The sequence below is a fragment of the Hippocampus zosterae genome, chromosome 4 (assembly GCF_025434085.1).
Source record: "Hippocampus zosterae strain Florida chromosome 4, ASM2543408v3, whole genome shotgun sequence".
NCBI classification, from domain to species: Eukaryota; Metazoa; Chordata; class Actinopteri; order Syngnathiformes; family Syngnathidae; genus Hippocampus; species Hippocampus zosterae.
The window spans coordinates 7,988,315-8,011,514 of record NC_067454.1 but is presented as its reverse complement, the minus strand read 5'-3'; the positions used below and the strand labels follow the sequence as shown (position 1 = coordinate 8,011,514).

At 43.0% G+C, this 23,200-nt stretch overlaps 1 long non-coding RNA gene across 1 annotated transcript; it reads left to right on the top strand.

The window, feature by feature from the left end:
- Positions 1 to 8,677: 8,677 nt before the first annotated feature.
- LOC127600076 (uncharacterized) lies at positions 8,678 to 21,945 on the top strand. Its single transcript, XR_007962254.1, has 3 exons — positions 8,678 to 8,970; positions 18,057 to 18,155; positions 21,831 to 21,945. It is a non-coding gene; the product is annotated as an uncharacterized LOC127600076 (long non-coding RNA).
- Positions 21,946 to 23,200: the final 1,255 nt, after the last annotated feature.

Genomic DNA, 23,200 nt, shown 5'->3' with positions numbered 1-23,200 from the left:
CGCGCATGCCAAGTGGGGGGGTTTGATAAATGCAGGTGAGAGGGCTTTGCTGCCTGTGTCCAAGGTGTTAACCTTTCTATTGATCCTCTCGGGTCCAACCATGTATAGTGAGGCGTTTTTAGCTGAATAAAAACGACCATGGATAGTAAGGCGTTTTTCGACGAAAAAAACGACTATGTATAGTAAGGCGTTTTAGCCGAAAAAAACGACCAGGCAGGATAGCCTTACTACACATGATCGGTTTTTTTTTTGTTGAAAAACGCCTTAGTATACATGCACGTTTTTTTCAGCTAAAAACACCTTACTACACATGGTCATTTTTTTGGGCAAAAAACGTCTTACTATACATGGTCGTTTTTTTCGGCTTAAAACACTGTACTATAAACGGTCGTTTTTTTTGGCTAAAAACGCCTTACTATACATGGTCATTTTTTTTGGGCTAAAAGCGCCTTACAATTCATGGTCCTTTTTTGGGCTAAAAACGCCTTACTATACATGGTCGTTTTTTTCGTCTAAAAACGCCTTCTTGTACATGGTCCTTTTTTTCGTCTAAAAACGCCTTACTATATAAGGTTGTTTTTTTCGTCTAAAAACGCCTAACTATACCTGGTCGTTTTTTTTTGTCTAAAAACGCCTTACTATACATGGTAGTTTTTTGCGCTGAAAACGCCTTAATATACATGGCCGTTTTTTTTTTTTTGGCTAAAAACGCCTTACTCTACATGGTCGTTTTTTTCGTCGAAAAACGCCTTACTATACATAGTCCTTTTTTTCATCAAAAAACACCTAACTATACATGGTCCTTTTTTCGGCTAAAAACGCCTTACGATACATGGTAGTTTTTTTTCGTAGAAAAATGCCCTACACTTTACATGGTCGTTTTTTGCGATGAAAACGCCTTACTATACATGGTCTTTTTTTGCGCTGAAAACGGCTGACTATACATGGTCATTTTTTTCGGCTAAAAACGCCTTATTATACGTGGTCGTTTTTTTCCTCTAAAAACGCCTTACTATACATGGTCGTTTTTTTTTCGGCTAACAACGCCTTACTATACATGGTCCTTTTTTTCGGCTAAAAACGCCTTACAAGACATGGTTGTTTTTTTCGTCGATAAACGCCTTTTTGCACATGGTCGGTTTTTTTTGGCTAAAAACGCCTTACTATACATGGTTGTTTTTTTCGGCTAAAAAGGCCTCACAATTCATGGTCCATTGTCGATTTTTTTCGGCTAAAAACGCCTTACTATACCTGCTAATTTTTAATTTTTGTTTTACTAAAAACGGCTTACTATACATGATTGTTTTTATTCAGAAAAAAACGGCTTACTATACATTGTGGGGGGTTTTCAGTTAAAAACGCCTTAGTATACACTGACGTTTTTTCGGCTAAAAAATGCCTTACCATACGTGGTCGTGTTCGGCCCACATGCATTATGCCAGTACCGACTCAAGGCCAGCTGTGCCAGCTTCATGCCGAATCCGGGCCAGATGCCTTTGCTGACTTGGTAGTCAGTTTTGCCTCAGATGTAGTTACACTGACATTCGTATTTCAAATGTAAATTTCTTTGGAACACTATGTACCTTATGGAGCAATTATCTGCCGCTGCAGTTAATTTCTGTAACTGTCAAACTTGTGCACCTGCCGTCAGGTATTTTGGCTCACGAGTTGACAGCAAACAGCTCCAGCTGTCTCGGGTTTGAAACGTGCCTTCTCTCCAATCGTTCGGCTCCTTCCTTGGATGTTCAAAAGGGCTTAGATCAGGGCTCATCAGAATGCCTTATGCGTCTCTTAGTGGCATTCGGGGTCTTGATCCTGTTGTGGAGGACCTGTGGCTAAAATTAAAGTGTTTGACAGAAGGCAGCACATTTGGTTGAAGAATACCTTGACACATTTCACTGCACTCTTCACAGATTACAGACCATGACCGAGTCGGCTATTTGTTTCAAATCAAGTAGTACAGTTGTACTTTTCTGTTTCCACACAACAGAGACAACGTTGGTGTTACAATACAATACAGCACAGTACATCTTCATTTATATAGTGTTTTAATAACAGCATAAGCTGTAACAAAGCGCTTTACATTAATATTAAATAACAGCACAACGGAACATTAGATAAAACATTGATAAGAGTACAATCGTAACGACTATTTCTACTTTCCCGCGAAAAAGAAAGAGTAAACCCACAATTGTCAACGAAATGGACCAGATTTTGCTTGTTGGCAAGTCACACAAGCTCGACACTGACTGACACAATCAACGAAAGAAACCCCCATTGTACCTTTTTTGAAACAAGGATTTTTTGGGGCTGCTTTGCTACAGCCGGCACAGCGTGCCTTGATTCAGTCGCAGGTCATCGACATTCTAACAGGAGAAAGTCCCAAAAGGAACAGGTATCGCAAAATGGCACAACGCCAATTCTGAAGAGCACTGATCTAAATCCAATTAAACTTTGGAAGGAGCTGAAACGTCATCTGAAGAAGGCACCCTTGGGCCAAAATACCCATTGAAAGGTGTCAAAGTCTTACAGTCTTTATTGAACTTGTTTGATGGAAGTGAGAGCTTTGAAAGTTCTTATAAGGGTGCTAACATTTTTGTCCTGGTGTGTTGTGAAATAATTCTTTTGGATCACCAAAAAATCAAGTTAAAAAAAGAAAATCAACAGATTAGCATCTGTTATTACTTTTGTCCAGTTTAAAATGATTTCAGTGAGAGTTGTAAGGTTTGCCACCGTCAATGGGAGGGGACCAACCATTTGTGCACTGGCTATTATATATATAATAGGCGGCCAGGTAGTCCAGTGGTTAGCACGTCGGCTTCACAGTGCAGAGGTACCGGGTTCGATTCCAGCTCCGGCCTCCCTGTGTGGAGTTTGCATGTTCTCCCCGGGCCTGCGTGGGTTTTCTCCGGGTGCTCCGGTTTCCTCCCACATTCCAAAGACATGCGTGGCAGGCTGATTGGACACTCTAAATTGTCCCTAGGTGTGAGTGTGAGTGCGAATGGTTGTTCGTTTCCGTGTGCCCTGCAATTGGCTGGCAACCGATTTGGGGTGTCCCCCGCCTACTGCCCGGAGACAGCTGGGGTAGGTTCCAGCACCCCCCCCGCGACCCTAGTGAGGATCGAGCGGCTCGGAAGATGAATGAATGAATGAATGAATATATATATATAATAATAATGCATTTTATTTAAAAGCGCCTTTCATGTCACCCAAGGACACTGTACAAACAATAAGAAAATACAATGTAAAAATTTGTAAACGAGATGTTATATAAAAACAGGACATAAAATCATAAAAACAAGAAATGGAAGAGCTATGTGTTGTAGGCAATCCTGAACAGGTGTGTTTTTAGTCGGGACTTGAAAGTGGAAAGAGGTGTGCAGTTTTGGAGGTCCGGAGGTAGGTTGTTCCAGAGCTTTGGAGCAGTGTGACTGAAGGCTCAATATATTATTGAAAGGTTTGATCCATAAATGATGGATTAGCCCATGCGATGTGATCTGTGCTGGCATATCTTCTCATCGTCCATGGTAAGTTTCATGTAACACTCAAGTGAACTTTTACTTCAATTAAGTCATTAATTAAAATTTCATTAATAGTACTAATGAGAGCAAAACGACGTCAAACAAATTAAAAAACATCAGAGAGTTTGGCATGACTCGCCACATGCTCGAGTGCGACAGCGAATGCCAGCGTAATGAAAATGTGCGAAGCAAGCCGCGCCCCGACTTCACACGGTGCAAACAGCAAATTATCAGGCGAACAATATGCTGAACTAATTGGAGTGAGAAGTGATGTAGTTAGAAGGGTGACTCATCAACATGTCAGTTAAGTTTTTGTTTGGAAATATATTGGGCTCTATTTTTGTAGATGCCGCATCTTTATTTTCATGCCAGCGCAAGCTTTATTGTGCCTGTTCCGGAATTTGGTTCATCTCTCTGCGCTATGCTGGGCATTCCGGCATTCAAGGGGCGGCTCCTTTGATATGATGCCTGCCGCATCTGATATCTTGGTGACAGACATTGGTCGAAGCATGACGCTTGCTGGAAACCCGTTAAAGTCGGCGGAGTAACGTGATTTTGGTGAATTTGATCAGGAAACGGACAAACAGATTCCGACATCTGTCGATACGTGCGGTCAGTCATTATATTTCACTGAAATGTCACAACATATATCAAATCCTTTCAATCTTATGAGATATTAATGAATTGAACGGGTTATTATTATTATTCTTATATTTATAACTCATCCCACTGGCTATGGCACGGATACGAGGACGGTGAAGAGGGGGCGAGGTCAGGAGTGTTACACACAGACACAAATGATCGGGGTGGAAGGCGGTCTCACTTCACAGATCTGTGATCTCCCCGAGCCAATATTATACCATCCGCCCGTGGAGGTCTGCTTGGAGTCCCTTATTCTTTGCGCATCTTAACCTGTCAATCAAATCAATGTATTTTTCTACCACATCGAGGACAATCCACTGGCCCCTTGTGCACTACATTTAAAAGGAATGAAGAGGAGCTGCTTCCATCGGCGACAAAACAAGTTGGTTTTCACGCCCACAATGGCGCAATTGACTCTGTTTTAAGGATTCCATTACACCGCACCCGTTTGCACGTATCTCGGAAAATACCGACAAATACAATACGATTCCAGATTGCACCCACACCCCGTGCACGAAAATAGTGCCATTTGTGTTGATGAGTGCCTCTAATCGAGTTTAGATACTAAATTACTTGATCTCAAATAATTACTTGACCCTTGTTTCACTGAAGACAAGAAGCATGAGAATTATGTGCGAACACACCCTGCTGTCTTCTGCTGCGTGGGTGTGCTTGCTTTTGTCCTGAGTGGAATCATGGGTACAATGTGGTGAGGTGGGGAGAATCATGAGCCAAAATGAACCAGTCATGATGCTGACCTATTGAACTGTCTCCAGTATCTGAGAGGTGAAAGGCAGATCTTATTAAAACATGCTAGCTTATCACAGTTTTTATTGCGCTCCACGAACATAACTTAATTTTATCTGTTTAGGGCCATCATACTTTGCCTTGCAGAAGTGAACCAAAAACAATCAGAACTGTGTGATTTTTTTTCGTTGTCGATAATCTATTCATATACACATGAAGTCATTTTAAAAAAATACTGTTTTTTTTTTGTACGCCGGCGACCTCGTAGCTTGCCGCGACTGACTTAGAAACAAGTAGGAGAGGGTGCACAAAACAGAATGCAGTGAAAAAAAGTACTCGTCAAATCATAAATAACTGGTGCTGAGCTGATTTTTCATCATAGTAAACAAAATCTTCATAATATAGCGCAAACTAAGGACAAATTATACCAGCAGAAACTGTCCGAAACTACTCTGACAAGTACAGCACAGAACGAAACTGGTTCACAATTCTTGACGAAATGTACATCACTTTTACCAATCCACGGACCACACTCAATTAGCAGAGGACTTAAGGGCAGGCGATATTAACCTAAAGCCCCAGTGGGAGCCATCTGAGGAGAGTGCCACTCCCCCCCTCTGGAAAATCTCATGAGAAAAAGCATATCTAATGTCATTTCACAGGTAGATCGAGCAGGAGATTGAGGGGTAATTGGACGTAATAACACATGGCTCCCTCTCAATCCCGCTAAAGACTTGTCCACTGGGCATATTTGCCACGGAGATAAATATACAGTGGATGAACTTTGACCTTTGCTCCCCACTTTCCTGAAGGTCAGCGGTCCACTTTACATACACAGATGAGGCCGTCTTCTTCCGGAAGTGATAAGACAAAGCAGCGAGGAGAGGTAAGGTCAGCGAGTTAAAGCAACAGCTAGGATGACAGTTAATTGGCTGGAGGCTGGTGTAACTGTCATCCATTTCCCCTGGGCTGGTTTGGGAAGGACACACACAAACACACACACACACACACAAACCCAATCCGCCGCCCCACTTGGAGACAACAGCCTCACACTTGTCAGCTGTCTCCCACTGGTTCAACCAGTGGACATTACTGCAGTGGCGGGACGGGCCGGAAAAGATGACAATGACTCCCATTTGATTATCACTTCACCATTAGCGTTTATATTATGCTAATACACAATAAAGAGTATGACAAGTGAGGAGATTAAATGTCAGAGTGAATTACAGGCATATGACCAAGTAGGCCCACAAATCAGATGGCCGAGCGGAAGCCATCGCTGCATACAGAGTGCTGTACAAGGAGCGATTTAACATACACAATAAACAGTAAGACAAATCGGTAATAAAGGCGGTAGAAAGCACCAGACAGTAAAATCAAGAACAAATCTAAATCATGCAGTCATACAGCGCTCGAATGACTGACTTGACTTGACTTGTTTGCCTCCTTGTGTCGCACTGAGCGACGTATAGAGGACGACCTGGAGGGACTAATAATTGTCGACATCTTGTGTAAATGTGTGTTGACATGTGATCCGTCTGAATGACTTTGCCGATTTTTGGGGGCGGGGCGTCATTTCTGCACGTCACTCAAAGCTTCCCTTGCATGCAGCTGGCACACAGCTGGTCTTGCAACCCACCACTAGCCCCTTCCGCCCCCTTTTATGATCACCCTTTTCCTGCACCACCCACCCGCCTACAGAATGCCAGACATGCAGAGTAAGACAATATAGGTGATGGGGGGAAAAAAAAAAAACGAGTGGGAATAGCAAGCAGGAAGTTATGATTGGGCCCAGGGATCCATCATGAGGGTGGGGTGGGGGTGCATGGCAAGAGCAGGATCAGTCAATGATAGACAGGTGTTTCTCAGTAATCATCCTAATCCCAGTCAAGATTGCCCCCTGTGCCCCCCCTCCCCCATCCGATGTTGCTGTTATTTAAAAAAAAAGGGGTGAAGTCAAAATGAACCAACTTAAAATTTGAAGTCGGCCAGCTCAACCCAACATGTTAATTTTGGCTGTTCTGAAAACTGATTTTCCCACATTTTACAACGAAATAGCTTGAAATACAAGGTGTTTGGGAGCAAACAACTTTCTTGCTTTGGTGTGCTGATATCATTGCGATGAACATAAACAATTTACATTTTAACTTTGTCTCAAAAATTACTGTTTAAGGCCAAAACTATACTTTTTTTTTTTACAGTGTAGTGACACTCGTCTATGTTATAACATCTGCTTCATTTTGACTCACAGTACTGACTTAAAAAAAAAACAACAAGGTTCAGTTTGGATAAAAACATACTGTCGTAGCACATCTGCTAGGGTTCAGTTTCGAGCTTCAACATGGCGCCTCAGCTGATCTCACAGGTTTTCAACAGGATTCAGGTCTGGAGAAAGCATAATTCATTTGAGGTATACCGCTCTCCAACAGTCGTTCCCTGATGATCATGTTCTTTTCTTGTGGTTTTTGGTGTATCAAAGAAATAAATAGATCAAAAGGGTTAAAGGATGACCAGAATTAATTGATACTAGGTAAGATCAGAAGTCTGCTCAATCCATGTGTCAAGTCATCAAAGTTCAGTCATTAGTTTTTAAGTTTTAATTCAGGCTAATTAACAACCAAAAGGTAACACCCATGTCATTAAATGTGAGACAAGAGCAACTAGTTGTATCCTTGGCAAAATTCCAGACACAGACAGAGAAGAACAAAAAGGAAAAGATTCTAAAATAGCTTTGCAAATCATTTGAATACAAAAGATAAGTGCAGACTGGAAAAAAAAAAAGCAGATGAACCGCATGATGGTGAGGTTGCGGCGAAGCAGTGATGTCGATAAGGAGCGTGCACAGTTGAAAACAGCAAAAGCACATCCAGATGACTCGGTTGACTATTGACTACAATATAACCCCATGACACGAGCTGCGATCTAAAATGAGATGACTCTGCGCAGAGCTACAAATTAAAGAAAGGCCAAATCTGGAGTCTATTATCGTGTCTCCACTTTTGTAACGTTTAAGTGGTACAATAAATATGAACGTCGCAGCAGCCAATGAAGCTCTAACCAGTATTTGTTTTGCGGGAAGAGTGCAAGAAAAATGAGAAGCCGTGGCACGGTAAACACAGCTCTTTCTGCCCGAAAAATGTGAGTAGTACCAAATGTTCCTGAGTGTCGGAATTGTTCTTAGATTTGTGGATGTGTGTTTTAATCAGTACGACAGGCAGCTGATTGTCTGAGCCAATTTACAGCCAATCCCCCCCCCCCCCAAAAAAAGCTAAGTCAAGTCAAGTCAAGTCAACTTTCAAACAGCCATCGCTGCATACAAAGTGCTGTACATGGAGCAATTTAACATGCACAATTAAGACAAATTGGTAATAAAGGCGGTAGAAAGCACCAAACAGTAAAATCAAGAACAAATCTAAGTCATGCTGAGTCGAATGCCAAAGAATACAAGTGAGTTTTGAGGAGTGCTTTGAAGATGGGCAGCGAGGAGGCTTGCCGAATGTTCAGTGGGAGTTAATTCCAGAGAGAGGGACCAGCAACAGAAAAGGCTCGATCCCCTCTGAGCCTCCGTTTAGTTCTTGGTACTTCTCACAAAGTCTGGTCAGGAATCACCCATACACAAAAGTTAGCCTGTTAATATACGACATTAGGTCGGGTTCTGGGATCTCGGTCAAAAGCGTTACCTCAAGTTCTCCAATCAGTATGATTCTTGATGATGGGGTGCAGGGAGGTTGGGGGGGGAGCGATAACAACAGGCTCTGTCAGGAATATTGTCAAAAAGAAGAATGGCATGACAAGGATCCACACGTTCTATGGGGTCTCGTTTTGTGACGGGTGAAAATCTTGTGCGGCGTGTGGCGAATCTCTGCGCAGAGGCAGGTTAGACCTGATGTTTGTATTTTTGCGGAGAAGCACTGGCTGGCAAATCTACAAGTGGGAGCGCGCTGTCACTGTTGGACTGGTCAAAACCGACTTCAGAAATGGCTCATTCTCTTTTAATGCGACGCGCTAGTCAGGGACAACTAAGAGGCTCGACAAGGGGAAAGAAAATCCGTATCCTCGGGTAAGGTACTTGCTGTCTACCTCCTCACCTCTGATCGTTCGTGTGCTCCCATCGCTGTGCCGCTCAGAGGGATGAATTTCTATCCATCCATTTACTGATTCGGTTTATCCTCACAAGGGTCGCGGGGCGTCTTCGGGCAGTAGGCGGGGGACACCCTGAACCGGTTGCCAGCCAATTGCAGGGCACTCAGAGACAAACAAACACTCACGCTCACAAATACACTTAGGGACAATTTAGAGTGTTCAATCAGCCTGCCACGCATGTTTTTGGAATGTGGGAGGAAACCGGAGTACCCAGAGAAAACCCACACAAGCACAGGGGAAAACATGCAAACTCCACACAGGAAAGCCGGAGCTGGAATGGAACCCGGTACTTCTGCATTGTGAGGTTGACGCACTAACCACTCGAACATCGGGATAATTTTTTAAAGTACAATTCAATGATTTCAGAGGTTTTGATGCTGTTCACACATTTATGAATGAAATATATCCCGTTCGACCCGTGCCAGTGTTTGATGTGGTCTGAGCAGGGATAAGATTTTACTCGCATTTTTGTCACCAAATTGTGACTCTGCCACTCGCTTCTTCAAGGCACTCCTTCTGTTGTGTTGAGGCACCCAACTCGGTCGCAACAGGCCTGCCAAATTGGCAAACACACATCAAGCCTTGCACTGATATGAAAATCAGGATGCGATGACAAAATTAAGGCCTGTGTGCTAACTCCGCACCGAGGTCAAGAATGCCAAGCTACAATACTTGACACAATGATTCAAACTTTTCACCTCAGTCCCACTTAGTAATTCACAAGTTTTATTTCCTTCAGACTGAATTGCGTGCCTAATCACTGCCATGAAAGATCCCCTCTCATGCTATATGCTGATGCTAACCTACAATGCTCGAGCCAGTCCATTAATGTTGGCTCTCTGGTCTATATTTTGAGACTGGCCAGTCTCAAGGGTACGCCACAACTTGTCATCCTGGTGCGACACATAACGCAATCACCCGGAGTCACACTTCGACATGTGTTTGCCAGCTCTATCATTTGGGCTGCGTTTTCACAACGGGTCTGGAAGGTTTCCCCCCCTCAACCGAGTCATAAATGAGTCAGACCCCAGTTTGGCACTCGTGAAAAACTTTACGATTTAATCACCGCGTTCACCAGTCTTGGCTTAACATTTCGGTTTCAGTTTAAAATGTGCCTAATTGGTTTTAATTGAACTCACTGTCTATTTTCCAAGCGTCCTGTATGTGTCTTTTTCAAATGCGGTGATTAACTGTGTGTGCATGTGTGTGTGCGTGCGACTCCTCAAAGTCTACACTTCTCCTGGCTGCCACCACAGAATAGCACATCCCTTCTATTACGTGCAATTTCCTGGGTTTTATAAGGTACGTTTACTCCCCCTGCTTCTTTCCATATCATGGAAACCATTATCTGGTGAAGCAAAAGTTTGCCTGTGGGTGACGCGCCAAGCCGATTGTTCATGGCGTGTCTTTTAAGGCATAAGTCATTCTAATTATAACCCCGCACAAAATAAAACGGTATTGCACTCCCCGTCGATGCGTCTGGCAAGTCGCAGAGGAAGCCGTACTTAATTGTCATTCAGTCCTAATTATAATAAATGGCTTCGTGAGGGTACAGCAGCAAACTGCATTAAAAAAACAGCATGTTGGTTGCATAACTGATGTTCGTTGCCAGAAATTAGTGATGACCTCAGCCCGTGGAAAAACCACCACCACCAGCAAGGCCTTTATCTTGTGGCAGTTTCGCTGTTATTCTTACAAACGTTACACCCACTTGCAGTTAAAAAAAAAAAAGGCCGATATTTCAAAAGGCTGTCTCTTCTGTTTTTTAGGGCCATTGAAGTTGAAGTGAGCGAGTCTAAAACACCTCTCCCTCACCGCCTCCCAGACCCCCCCCCCCCCCCCCCACAAAAAAAGTCCCTTTCTAAAATCAACATGGTGAAAATGACATTTCGGTTGAGGCGGCTAATAAATCTTGGCAGAAGGGGGCCGGAGGAGTGGAAGTATGTACTCCCAAGTCAGCAATGTGGACGGCGAAGGCGGGTGGCAGGGAAAGAAAGGGTAGCCACATAAGAGGAGGTTTGTGTTAGCGCGGGGCGAGATGAGGTGCAAGGGGAGTTCGGCTGGATTAGGGGGAGTGAAACGTCTCGTGGTCGAATTTGTTTATGTCAGTACGTGTTCCTGAGATGTTCTTATCATGAGGGCCAAGACATGTTTGAGACCTTCCTATTTTAGTCAATTAATGTTCTTTTCGTCAACTTCATCCTAAAAATATTTCATAGGGGCGGGACAAAAGAGGTAGATGGCGCAATATCACATCACCATCGTTTATGGTACCGTATCAATACGTCAGCATCCGTTTTCCAGACTGTTGCTGTCCAATGGGCGGTATTGTATACGTAATCTCAAACCGATACAAAAGCATCAGTTATTAATACGTGTGCTGTCTGGCATCCGAGCAAATGTAGTATTGCATTGTTATCCCTCACACTAACGAATCAATGAGGCAATACTGTCACAGTTCCGTATCGAAACGGAAAGATCAGATTCTGGCACTTTTAAAGATCGATGCATTAACATCAGATATCGATACTATCACGATAATGTTGGGCTGGCATTTCCCCAATGATGTACCACTAGTAGTATCTGGACTCCCTCTAGTGGTGTAAGAAAGTATCACAGCCCATATACAGTTCAGTTATATTTAACATTAAACTTCAATATACCTGCATGAGATCTTTTCAAAGTTTTTTTTTAAATGTACCATTTTAGTTTCACTTCAATGTGCAATATATTTTACCTGAATATATAAGGTCACTTCTTTATTTGGTACTTGGTACAAAAAGATTGAGTCGTTTTTGGCGACACTATCTGATACAGTTACTGATAGGAATATCAGCGCTGTCACTGTCTGGCATATCTTATATAGCGCGACTATCAATACTGTGACCTTATAGGCTACAGTTTCAATGTCGCTGTCCGACATCCAACTATGTGCAGTATCACATTGTTGTCTTATAGAGTGCAGCAAGAATACTCCTCCGAAATTGGCATTAAGACATGAATGAACTCCATCATCTTCATTTTTAATATCCAAACTTGTGTATGAGCGTACTAGCTTAGCACTCCGAACTGATTAAAAAAAAAAATATACTGTATATTATTTTTTTATTTTTGTGAGTAGGAAGCTATCCAGTGTAATTCTCTGAGAAGCAAATTCATTTTGAAAATCTAATTTCTCTCATAGGTCACTTCTTTTTCTCAAGTCCTTTTTTTTCAAAGTTCAAACTTGCTCCAATCGCGACAACACATTGCAAAGTTTCTTTGCGTGCTCCTTTTAATAATAATTGTCAATCACCAGATTTGAACACATAACACCCTGGTTAGGGATTGTTTTCAGGTCAAGTGAGAGGAGACATTTGCAACACGTTGTAAAATGTGGGCAAAAAAAAAAACAAGGTACAATTTAAAGTGGCTATCATAGAAAGAATTGTGTCAATAAATCGCCAGCGCGTCCCCAAATACCGAAACCTTCAAGTCCAACTCACTGATGTTTATTGCCTGTTGGACATGCACATCTCCCTCTGTCGGGATCCTTTTCATATGAACAGACAAAATAACCTTCAAATCCTGGCAAAAACAAGCAATCTAAATGGATATATTTGGACAAATGTTCCACTGATGTACTTTTTTTTTTAAGGTCCTCACTCACTCACCGCAGGTTTAACTTCAATCATGCTGTTCCTATTAGTCCTTAAAAGGCAGAAAAGCATTCAAATAGGTTCCAGGTTTGATAATAAATAGATTGGTAGGATTTGAAGTTCAACCAAAATATTCAGGAAAAGTATGTCTCAAAAGTCAAATAGAATTTGGAGATCAGACCATCATCAGCGTGAGGGTAGCAAACCTTGTGGGACTTTCTTGAGCATGCGAGCATCGAAAGAACCGACTCCACGAGTGTGTTTTGCTCTTCCATTTCCGTGATGCTCTTGCGAAGTGTGACGAGCACCATCAGAAAGTGAATTTAATGGCGCAAATAAAAGAGTCAGGCCTCTCAATATACTGTGAACAATGTCATTCAGTATCAGGTGCACTCACAATACCATTCTAGCAAGCATATGCTACTGTAAATATCACATAACCAAGAGCCTCGTGAAAATGACTGTTACCTGTCCATTTTATGTCTGTTGGGTTTATATAACGGGTGAATATTTTAACCATTCCATTCCATTTCCGAACCGCTTGATCCTTACTAGGGTCGCGGGGGGTGCTGGAGCCTATCCCAGCCGTCTTCGGGGGACACCCTGAATCAGTTGCCAGCCAATCGCAGGGCACAAAGAGACAAACAACCATCCACGCTCACGCTCACACCTAGGGACAATTTAGAGCGTCCAATCAGCCTGCCATGCATGTTTTTTGGGATGTGGGAGGAAACCGGAGCACCCGGAGAAAACCCACACAAGCATGGGGAAAACATGCAAACTCCACAAAGGAAAGCCGGAGCTGGAATCGAACCCGGTACCTCTGCACTGTGAAGCCGACGTGCTAACCACTGGACTACCGGGCCGCCCTTATTTTAACCATACTGCAGTAAACTTATTTTTTACACTTTTATGACAGTAAGAAAGAGTAACCCCAACCCCTATATTATTTTTAAAAACATTGTCTGGGCTGTTTTAAATTCTTTTTTTTTTAAATTTAATGTTTTTGTTTTGGGCGGCCCGGTGGCCCAGTAGTTAGCGCGTCAACCTCACAGTTGCGGAGGTATCGGATTGGATTCCAGCTCCAGCCTCCCTGTGTGGAGTTTGCATGGTCTCCCCGGGCCTGCGTGGGTTTTCTCCGGGTGCTCCGGTTTCCTCCCACATTCCAAAAACATGTGTAGCAGGCTGATTGAACACTCTAAATTGTCCCTAGGTGTGAGTGTAAGCGCGGATGGTTGTTCGTCTGTGTGTGCCCTGCGATTGGCTGGCAACCGATTCAGGGTGTCCCCAGCCTATTGCCCAGAGACGGCTGGGATAGGCTCCAGCACCTCCCGCACGCGACCCTTGTGAGGATAAGCAGATTGGAAAATGGATGGATAAATATTTTGTTTTTTTTTTAATGGCGACAGGTTACACCTAGAAATTTGCAGTATATTTCTTTTGTAATGGCAAAGAGAATAAAATACATATAAAAATCCATACAACCAGTTTCGGACACAATTTTACCAAGCAGGTGCTGGGGATATTTTTATTATCCTTGAAGTGTGATGCATTTAATATCCACGTACACGCAAGCGTGCACTGACACCAGGAGACGTGCAACACTTTCCCTCTTTTTATCTGAGCAAACCCAATCACGTGATTTTCTCAATAGCAATAAAGCGCTCTTTATTTTACTTGGCCGGGCATCAATCCCCCCCCGCCCCCGCCCCCAAACAAAAAAAAAATCCTTCTCCACCCTCCACTCAACCTTCCAACCGCAGTACAGTGGGATCAGTTTCTCCCCAGAATCCTACTGAAGCGCTGCCATGTCGGCTGGAGACAATCAGTCCAAATACTCTTAAATATTCTTACTCCTGCCCTAAATTCAATTTATGGACACATTTATTACCGTGTCTGTCGGTGACTAAAAGGGAATTTCACAATCAGGAGCTCACATCTGATCTGGTCACAGCAGGCCTGCCGCACTTTATAACATGGTCGCGATGAGGCGATCTACTGAAGAAAAGGAAAACGTGAGCAAACAAAAGAGTCGGTACTTACACATGGGATGGGTTGGGAGGGCCTTGGATCCGATTTCGGAGCCACTGGGGAAAAAAAAAAAACTTTAAAAAACTGTTTCAGTACAATACTAAACTTGCTTGTTCAGCTTTTGCCAAAGACATCAATGCGTGTTTTTACAGTGCTTCTGTGAGTTGAAGAGTAGCAGAGGGTTTCAAAAATACAAGTTTCAAGTCCAGATTGAGGTTCATTGGCGGAAAAAAAACAACAAAAAAGATCTGTTGTTGACAAAGTTGAGATACATTTTTCGGGCTTGGGGGGCATTTTAATATTAATAATGACCCCCCCCCAAAAAAAAAAAATACAAAAAGTGACATTGTGCTTTCGTCATCAGTTAATGATGGAGTTCCGTTCCTGCAGCTTTGACGCAACCTGAATTAATCAGAACACAACATGGTTCATATAATTAAAATAAATGTTTGACAAAGATTTTTCTTCCATAAACAAATAATAATTTGGAAACAGTAAGTACAGCAGTCACAGAACATGCCTTCTTGTGTCGCATGATGATGTCTTCCTAAGCCACCGCGCAAAATAGTCCACAAACCGAGGGAGCCCCTATACTAAATAATTGGTGTACTAATTTTTACATTTGCCTTTAGAATTAAACAATCATTTCAATTCCCATCATTTCTATTTTTCGTTTTGTTTTTGCTACACGTCCCACTAAAGACAAGGTTGACTGGCGAACGGATTGTGTTCAATCCTGCACTGCATCTTCAAACACATCAAGTTTTAATCGTCTTGTGGTTTTGTCTCTACCACCAGTTGGTTCCAGTGTCGGTCACATTTTATTCCCCAAAGTTGCCAAAAACGACAAGGCATCCACTTTTAAACTGTGGTAATGTAGACAGAGACCAGCTTGTTTGAGCCAGTTAAAACAACAAGCTCGAGGTTTGAGAGATTTACAGTCCTTTGCTCGCCTTGTGAAACATAGACTCTAATGAGTGCTCCACTGGGTTGTATGTCATTCAGTTTTCGAGCATGCGGGGCACGGACTGGACTGAGAAACAGTGATTAAGGGTCCTGTCTACTACTAAATACACACTCACACACACACTCACAAACCCACAGACCACACGCACCAATAAGTGGTTCTTAGCCAAGTTCAGTGGACAGTCAGTATGTTTCAATGACATCAGAGAAAATTCTCAACATATATACAATACCTGTACATATATATGAATGTATCGCATGGGGATTGATATTGGACCGATATTTAAGTCACACAAACTCACCTATTACAGATAAAAGTTAAAAGGTTATGCATTCCCAAAAAGACAAATTAATCTAGGGCTGGGGGCGGGGGGTACTTAGAATACACTCTCTGGCGTTTGTGCTGGATTCATTTTGCGCATGACTCGAGCTGTGAGTGCCCGTTTCATGCCCTTCACAAAGTGCAGCTCACCGAACAAGCCAAAGGCAAACGACCACCCGAATAGTCGATGATATGATAGCGAGTATTATCCACCCTGCTGGAGCCAATCCCTGCCATCTTCAGGCAGGAGGAGGCTGAACCGGTTGCCAGCCAATCGCATGGCACACAGAGACGAACAACCATCCGCGCTCACACTCACACCTAGGGACAGTTTTAAATGTTCAATCAGCCCGTCATGCATGTTTTGGAATGTGGGTGGGAACCGGAGTACCCGGGGAAAACCCACGCAGGCCCGGGAAGAACTTTCAAACTCCACACAGGAAGGCCGGAGCCGGAATTGAACGCATGACCTCTGCACTGTGTAGTCGACACGCTAACCACTGGAACACTGGGCCACCCCGACTGGTATTACTGCTTCGCAAAAGATTTGTTTGTGACAGCCCTATATTAATCCGATTACAACTGATGTCAACAACTACAATGGTTACGTTTCACAGCATAGCCACCATTTAAAACGTCATTATTTTCTTTTCATATGTCATGCATACCGGAGAGTATAATCCTTGCTCCTACATGTAATGATTAAAGTTATAATTATAATGATTATGCACGCACACTGAATAGCTTCACTAATAAGGCTTTGACATGACATGATTAATTGTATCACGGGTGATTTAAAAAAAACAACGACAAAAAAAAGCTTGTGACAGGATACAAACAGAAACTCAAGCCTATAATTTAGAAGTGGAATAACACACCAACTGAGGTTCGTGAAAATAAATAAATCAATAAAAAGTCAGCCTGTTGCTTTTTCTAGGTCGCCCAAAATTGACATTGAACGGATGGGTCAGGGGTGGTGTCAACAGTGAACAACAGCAGCTTACTTCTTGATGTGTGACAGTCAGTCATGCTAAGATAATTTCATTCAAAAGGAGACCGAGGGAAGCAAAAGGAGAAAAAAAAATGCAGTATGCACAGTACTCGCTTCTGAAGGCCACTGTTCACCCAGGCTGGAAACCCGTGTAGCGGCTCAACTCAGGTCGCAGTCATAAATCCATAATGTTTCCACAAACTCACATCTCAACACTTGCCAGTGTCATAAAAAGTGGACCAAGCTACTCCTCGAGGCCAAAAGCCGAGGGCGAGTCTGTTCGGAAAACCGAGAAGACTTGTATTGGCATGAGGGGCTCTGTGAAATCTCAGCGCGACTCTGTTCCAGGCTAATTAGCATGCTATCACCTGACACAGGTAATCTTGTGGAAGCCTGCCAGAACTGAATTACGCCACCACCGCCCAGCCGATTGCTGCGGATTCCCAGAAAATAGAAACCAAACACGAAAGCTCCCCTCAGTCCCACCGTAGGGGGGGAAAAAAAACGCCTTGTCCCCTGTGTTGGTTTTGGAGGAGATCTCTCGGGTAGTCCTGGCAGATCTTTAAAAATTAGTAACTGATACTCCCCAAATTTCCCTCCCTCCGCCCTGGCCGGGGCAAAACAAACTGAAAATGTTCGGTTATTAAAATGGAGGCAAATCCCAGAGGAATGTTTTACACATTTACTGGGTGTGCGTCAAGGTGAGAGACAACACTGGTGAATTATGGCTGGCATTTGGACCCGAAAGAACGCGAGTCAGGGGAGGTTTTTAACTGCACATGACAGTTCTGACAGCTGGGGGATTTAAGGCTAGTACGTTCCACAGAAACCACAGTGCCCCCTACAGCCAAAACCCACACATGTCAAACTTTATCGTCCCACAGAGTAAATGCCAGAACGATGAATAAAACAGTATCAAGAGTCCTGCTGTGAGGAGTTTAGTATGAAAGATCAATGAGTGTGTGTCTACGGGGAGCGAGCTAAAAGCATCCGTGCCATCTGCGGAAGCAGTGGGTCGACATGGCACACTAATCTCTTCTGGTTTGTGTGTTCAGGATCCAGGACGTCCAACAGGCTCGTGCGACAGCTGCGAGGGAAGAGACGGTGTTGGAGGGGGCGGATCTAAAAGGCCCGTCTGCGAACGCAAGGCAACTGTGAGCTTTTGTTTTGGCGAAAAAAAACAACAAAAAAAAAAGATTTGTTTTGCTTCTCGCGTCTGTTTAAGTGGAATTACAGGTCTGCGTAATAGCGCAGCAATTAGGGCCCTCGCACCACACGCGCCGGTCTCAGTTATTTCCAAAACACTTAAAATGAGGGCTGAATGATCAAATGAGGCGTCTGGGTTTGAATTTTGTTTTCAAAGAGCAAAGTGGCTCTAATAACAGAGCAGCGCTATGTAAGAAGCAAGTGGGATGGAGACAGCAAACATTTAGCTCGAGGTGGTTAATCAAACATGCGCTAGGCATGTGCCTGGAACACCCCAGTCACCTCGAGGTGCTAGACCAGGGGTGCGGAAACTAGGGCATGCGGGCCGGATCCGGCCCGTTGGTCTTTTTAATGCGGCCCGCCGAAGATTGGTGCACATTGTTGGTGAAGATTGGTTTGATTGTTATCATGTTAAAAACTTTCCGCAAACTGGACCGCTAATAAGAGTCGGAGAGCAGTCAAATGTGTAGAGCGTGAACAACAGGGGGCTTAGTACACATCCTTGAGGAGAACCGGTGCTGAGTGTGATGGTGGAGGATAATGTTACATTATTACTGGCATACAAAGACATTGTGCTATCTCTTTATTTTCTATTTCTATTTCTAACTTTTGGCCCGGCCCTCCACAATATTTTCTGCTTCTCATTTGGCCCCCCTGGAAAAAGGCAAACTGCCCACCCCTGTGCTAGACTATACAGTAAATCAGGGGTGCCTAACCTTTTTCACCCAAAATTTAGTTTTCAAGCAACCACCCTCATCATATTTGAAGGAACAGGAAGTGACCGCCACCACCCACGACCACCACCACCTTTTTCAGCCACTCCCCTCAGGCAGACGCTACAGATCCATGCGCACCAAATCCAGTAGACACTTAAACAGCTTCTTCCCTCTAGCCATTAACTCCTTAAACAGTCACTGACGTAGTCACTCTTCTTGCACCACAAAATGGTACTACAAAACTACTGGTTACTCTAAAATGGTTCAATGATTTTGTTGTTTACGATGATACTAGTGCAGCGTGTTATACCGGAGACAAATTCCTTGTGTGTTCTACATACTTGGCCAATAAAGATGATTCTGATTCTGATTCTGATTCTGAATTGTCGTTCTTTGCAATGACAAGCCCCATGTTATGAATGGCAACGGTGATGTCATTTGTAGAAGGCGAAATGGCACTGCAGATATTGAAAATGCTCATTGTCAATAGGAATAACATAGTTACGGATATCTCAAATGTTCTTTTTGACATCACAAAACTGGAATTCAGATGTGTGCAACGCAGAACAACACTAAACCAAAGTGAGTCTGTCCGATTGCTCGTCGTCAGGCTACATCGACAATGATGTAAGATGACAGCTCTGTGTCACTTCTACTCCATTCCATTGTGACCCAAACACCAAAAACACAGACTCAATTGATCTGTTAATAGGAAAAAGATTTTGTAGCGTCAAATTTCTGGGTTTTTTTCTTTATTTATTTACGAGTTAGTAGGCTACAATCTTTTTCATGGAGGACAAAAGCAAATGTGAGCAACCGACTATTTCCATTCTGGCTCCACATTATCCGGATCTACAAAAATAAAATAAAATAAAAAATTACGCACCCTTTCTGGTATTAAAGCTCATGTTTACTAAATCTTCATACAACTTCAACTTCGTTAATGTTGACATTAGCAAAAAAAATGAGTATATTTCTGGCACATAGGAGCAGATTCATGTTGGAATCTATTTCAGCAAGAATTTTCGCTCTCTTCCTACCGCCCAAACAGGCATGGCCATGACCAGTGTGGACATGGCTGAAAAGAAGGCAGCATAAAAATATTGCTGAGCGCTAGTATGTGTCCTTCACTGCTCACTCAAGCATAGCGGAACTATCGCAAGCGTAAACAAGCCAACGTGGGAAGGTGTGTGAAATTTTTGGAAAGATAGCATTCGCCCGCCAAAAAAGCAATATTGTCATGCTCCACACTTCCTCCCATCCAGATGAGCGACTCCGTTTGGACAAACAGACGACGTCAGAGCAGCAGATCACTTTACACGGATAACTGCGGACATCTGTTTGGGAAATGGAATAACAAAACTCAACCAGCTTTTTACATGTTCGCCGGAATTCAATTAAAATGCGATTAGCAGGAGTATTAAGGGACGGCTGGCGCTGCCGACGCATGTGCGCCCACCGCGATCCCTCGGCTTGGTCAGGTTACTGTCAGGGATTACTCCCGACAGGGTGACCTCTCACCTCCAGACAGGTGCTTGTGGGAAGGATGGGAGAGCGCTCATGTCACGCCATTGCAAGCGGGATTCCCACAGACTCGGGCCTTCATTCCAGAGGAATGTTTATTAGCACGGCAGTCATATGCACGCATGCCAGACTAAAGGGTTACATCAGTGCTTCTCACTTATTTTCTGTTACGCCTCCCCATTGAGAAGAAAACGATTCGGGCCCCCCAACCCCCCTTTCTCCGCCGTCACAATAATTATCCTTTGTGTCTAAAATTGTTACAAGTACACTTCTGCTTTACATTGTACCCTTAATAACATTAAAGAATCAGACATAATTCAACTTACAGCAAAGAATAGCTTAGAAAAGACTTTCAATGAATCAATTTGCCTGAAAAAAAATCCTCGTTTAAACATTTGACCAAATTATTGCACCATTTGAACCATTACACCAGTCTGAAAACTAAAAATAAATTAATAAATATAATAAAGTCCAATTCAGTTCAGCAACATTAACTCAGGAACAGAATACACAAAACACTTGAGTCTATCAAACAAAAATGAATACAATAATTCATTTTTTCAATCAAAATGAGGAAGTCAGCATTAATGGCTGCGATGAGCATGTTTTTGTCACGTTACGCGGTGGTGGTGGACCCCAAAAAGCAGGCAGGTGGGAGGAGCAGATTGTAATTAAAAAATGGTATTAAAATACTAAGGAAATGAAATCCAGAACACACAAAGTCTGAAAAACTGAAAATAATTCAAAGTATCAAACAAAACCATGGCATAAGCAAAAATCAAAGTGATAAACACAAACCAAGAGAAATACAGCTAATTACATAACAACCAACAGGTGTGCAGCTACAGCAAGAGCCCTACAGTGCCACCTGTTGGTCACAAACCGAAACATGACATTTTTGAGGTCACACAATCTTTCAACATTATTCAGGTGTAATGTCTTTAAGTGGCACCTTGATTTATTTGGCTTCATGGTGTCCGCTGCCAGCATTTGTAGACACGCCGGTCTTTCCGTAGTCACAGTGAAGGCTAGCGCAACATACATCTCGTCATATTTCCTTGTCTTAGCTTTTGGGTCACTTTATTTTGTCTCATCATCTTTGTCCCTCGCACGCACACACACACACACACACACACACACACACACACACACACACACACACACACACACACACACACACACGCACACACACACGCACACACATTTCCAAAAATGAATGAAACATGTCAGGAAAACTTAATTTTTCACAAATTTCTATTGAGACAAACAAGCTAACTAGCAAGCTAACTAGCAATCATATGGACGTGGAGTGAAAACAACCTCCATGGCGAATGTTCAAAAATCTATTTGCTCTCTTACAACAAGGTTTCCCCTTCCCGAAAGACCACATAGGCCGATGTTTATGCTACAACTACTCCAAACCTGAGACCTGCAGTTAGGCTGCATGTGGAATAAGCAGCTTTTCCTCAGCAGGCCTGTGAGCCGAGCCGCCACTGGAGAGGTGAGTGGCCGTCTCATTGGATGAGCCGTTATCTCGGCCAAACACAGCACAGATGCGGCGACACATTTTATGTTTTATTTATTTTTTATTTTTTTAAAAGATATATTCACATCTTCCGGTCGCAATATGATTGGATAATCAGCGGTCTGATTTCCATGCCTGGCTGCGCTCCCAATGACCAAATTATGTAAAGACATAGGGAACGGCGCTGACAGTGTTTTTGATCCTAATACGCCAAGATTTGGTCCAAGCCTCGAGGTAGGACATCAACTGAAAGTGTTTTCAAACAACGGATCTTTGCCGAGGAAAAAGCGAAAGGAGGACCGTAAACACAGCGAAGCAAACACACAGTGCCAGTAAAATTCCCTCGTTTAAGGATCGTGACCTCGTTCTTGCCTGCGTATTATCTCGGGAAGAAAGCCCCCCCTGTGCTGCGAAATCAATTAAAAACAACCAGACAGAATGGAAGGATTAAAAAAAAAAAAAGAAAGTCCAAGCGCACAGCAGATAAGAGTGTTTGAAATCCTCATTTATCAGATAAAATGATTATCCTGGAAAGTATTTTGGAGTAGCCATTAAAAACAATGCCGTAGGATTATGAGGTCTCTTAAAGTTTACCGGCTTGATTGACTGACTGGAGGCTCGTCTATGCTAAAATAAAATGGACACACGTGCACACCAGTACAAAACGCGGAGCTTTATTTCTACCAAAAAAAAAAAAGATCGACTACACTGATCAAAAATTTCCATGCCACACTATTGTTTTTGCTTTCATTTTTCATTAGCGGAACTCAAAGATCGAATGCTTGATTCTATTTCTGTCAAATATTGTACACAAATATGTTGAACGGTCAACGGTGTCCAGGTAAACGGCGGAATGGGCGTGTCAATCAACATTGCCGGTCCGTCATTCGCCAGCGGGCGGGCCACCCGTTCGTCATCGTCAGTCTGTCATTATGTCAAGCCGAACTAAAACTGTCAGCGTCACTCTGTCAACGTTATTTTTACCGCGCTTTCGTCACCATTAAATTTTTTTTTAAAAATCACCGCAATTTTGGGATCATCAGTAAATTTCAGTCAATTTCTCGTCATCGTCAGTCCATCGCAGTTCCTGTTTCTTCTAAATCTGTCCACGATCTACAATAACCCAACCGAAAGCTTTCCCCTTCTCTGTCTCCTTCTACTTTTCTGAAGGAACTAGTAATGGCAGATTCCGTACAGGAAGCAAAAAGTGATTTGGCTAGCTATGTTA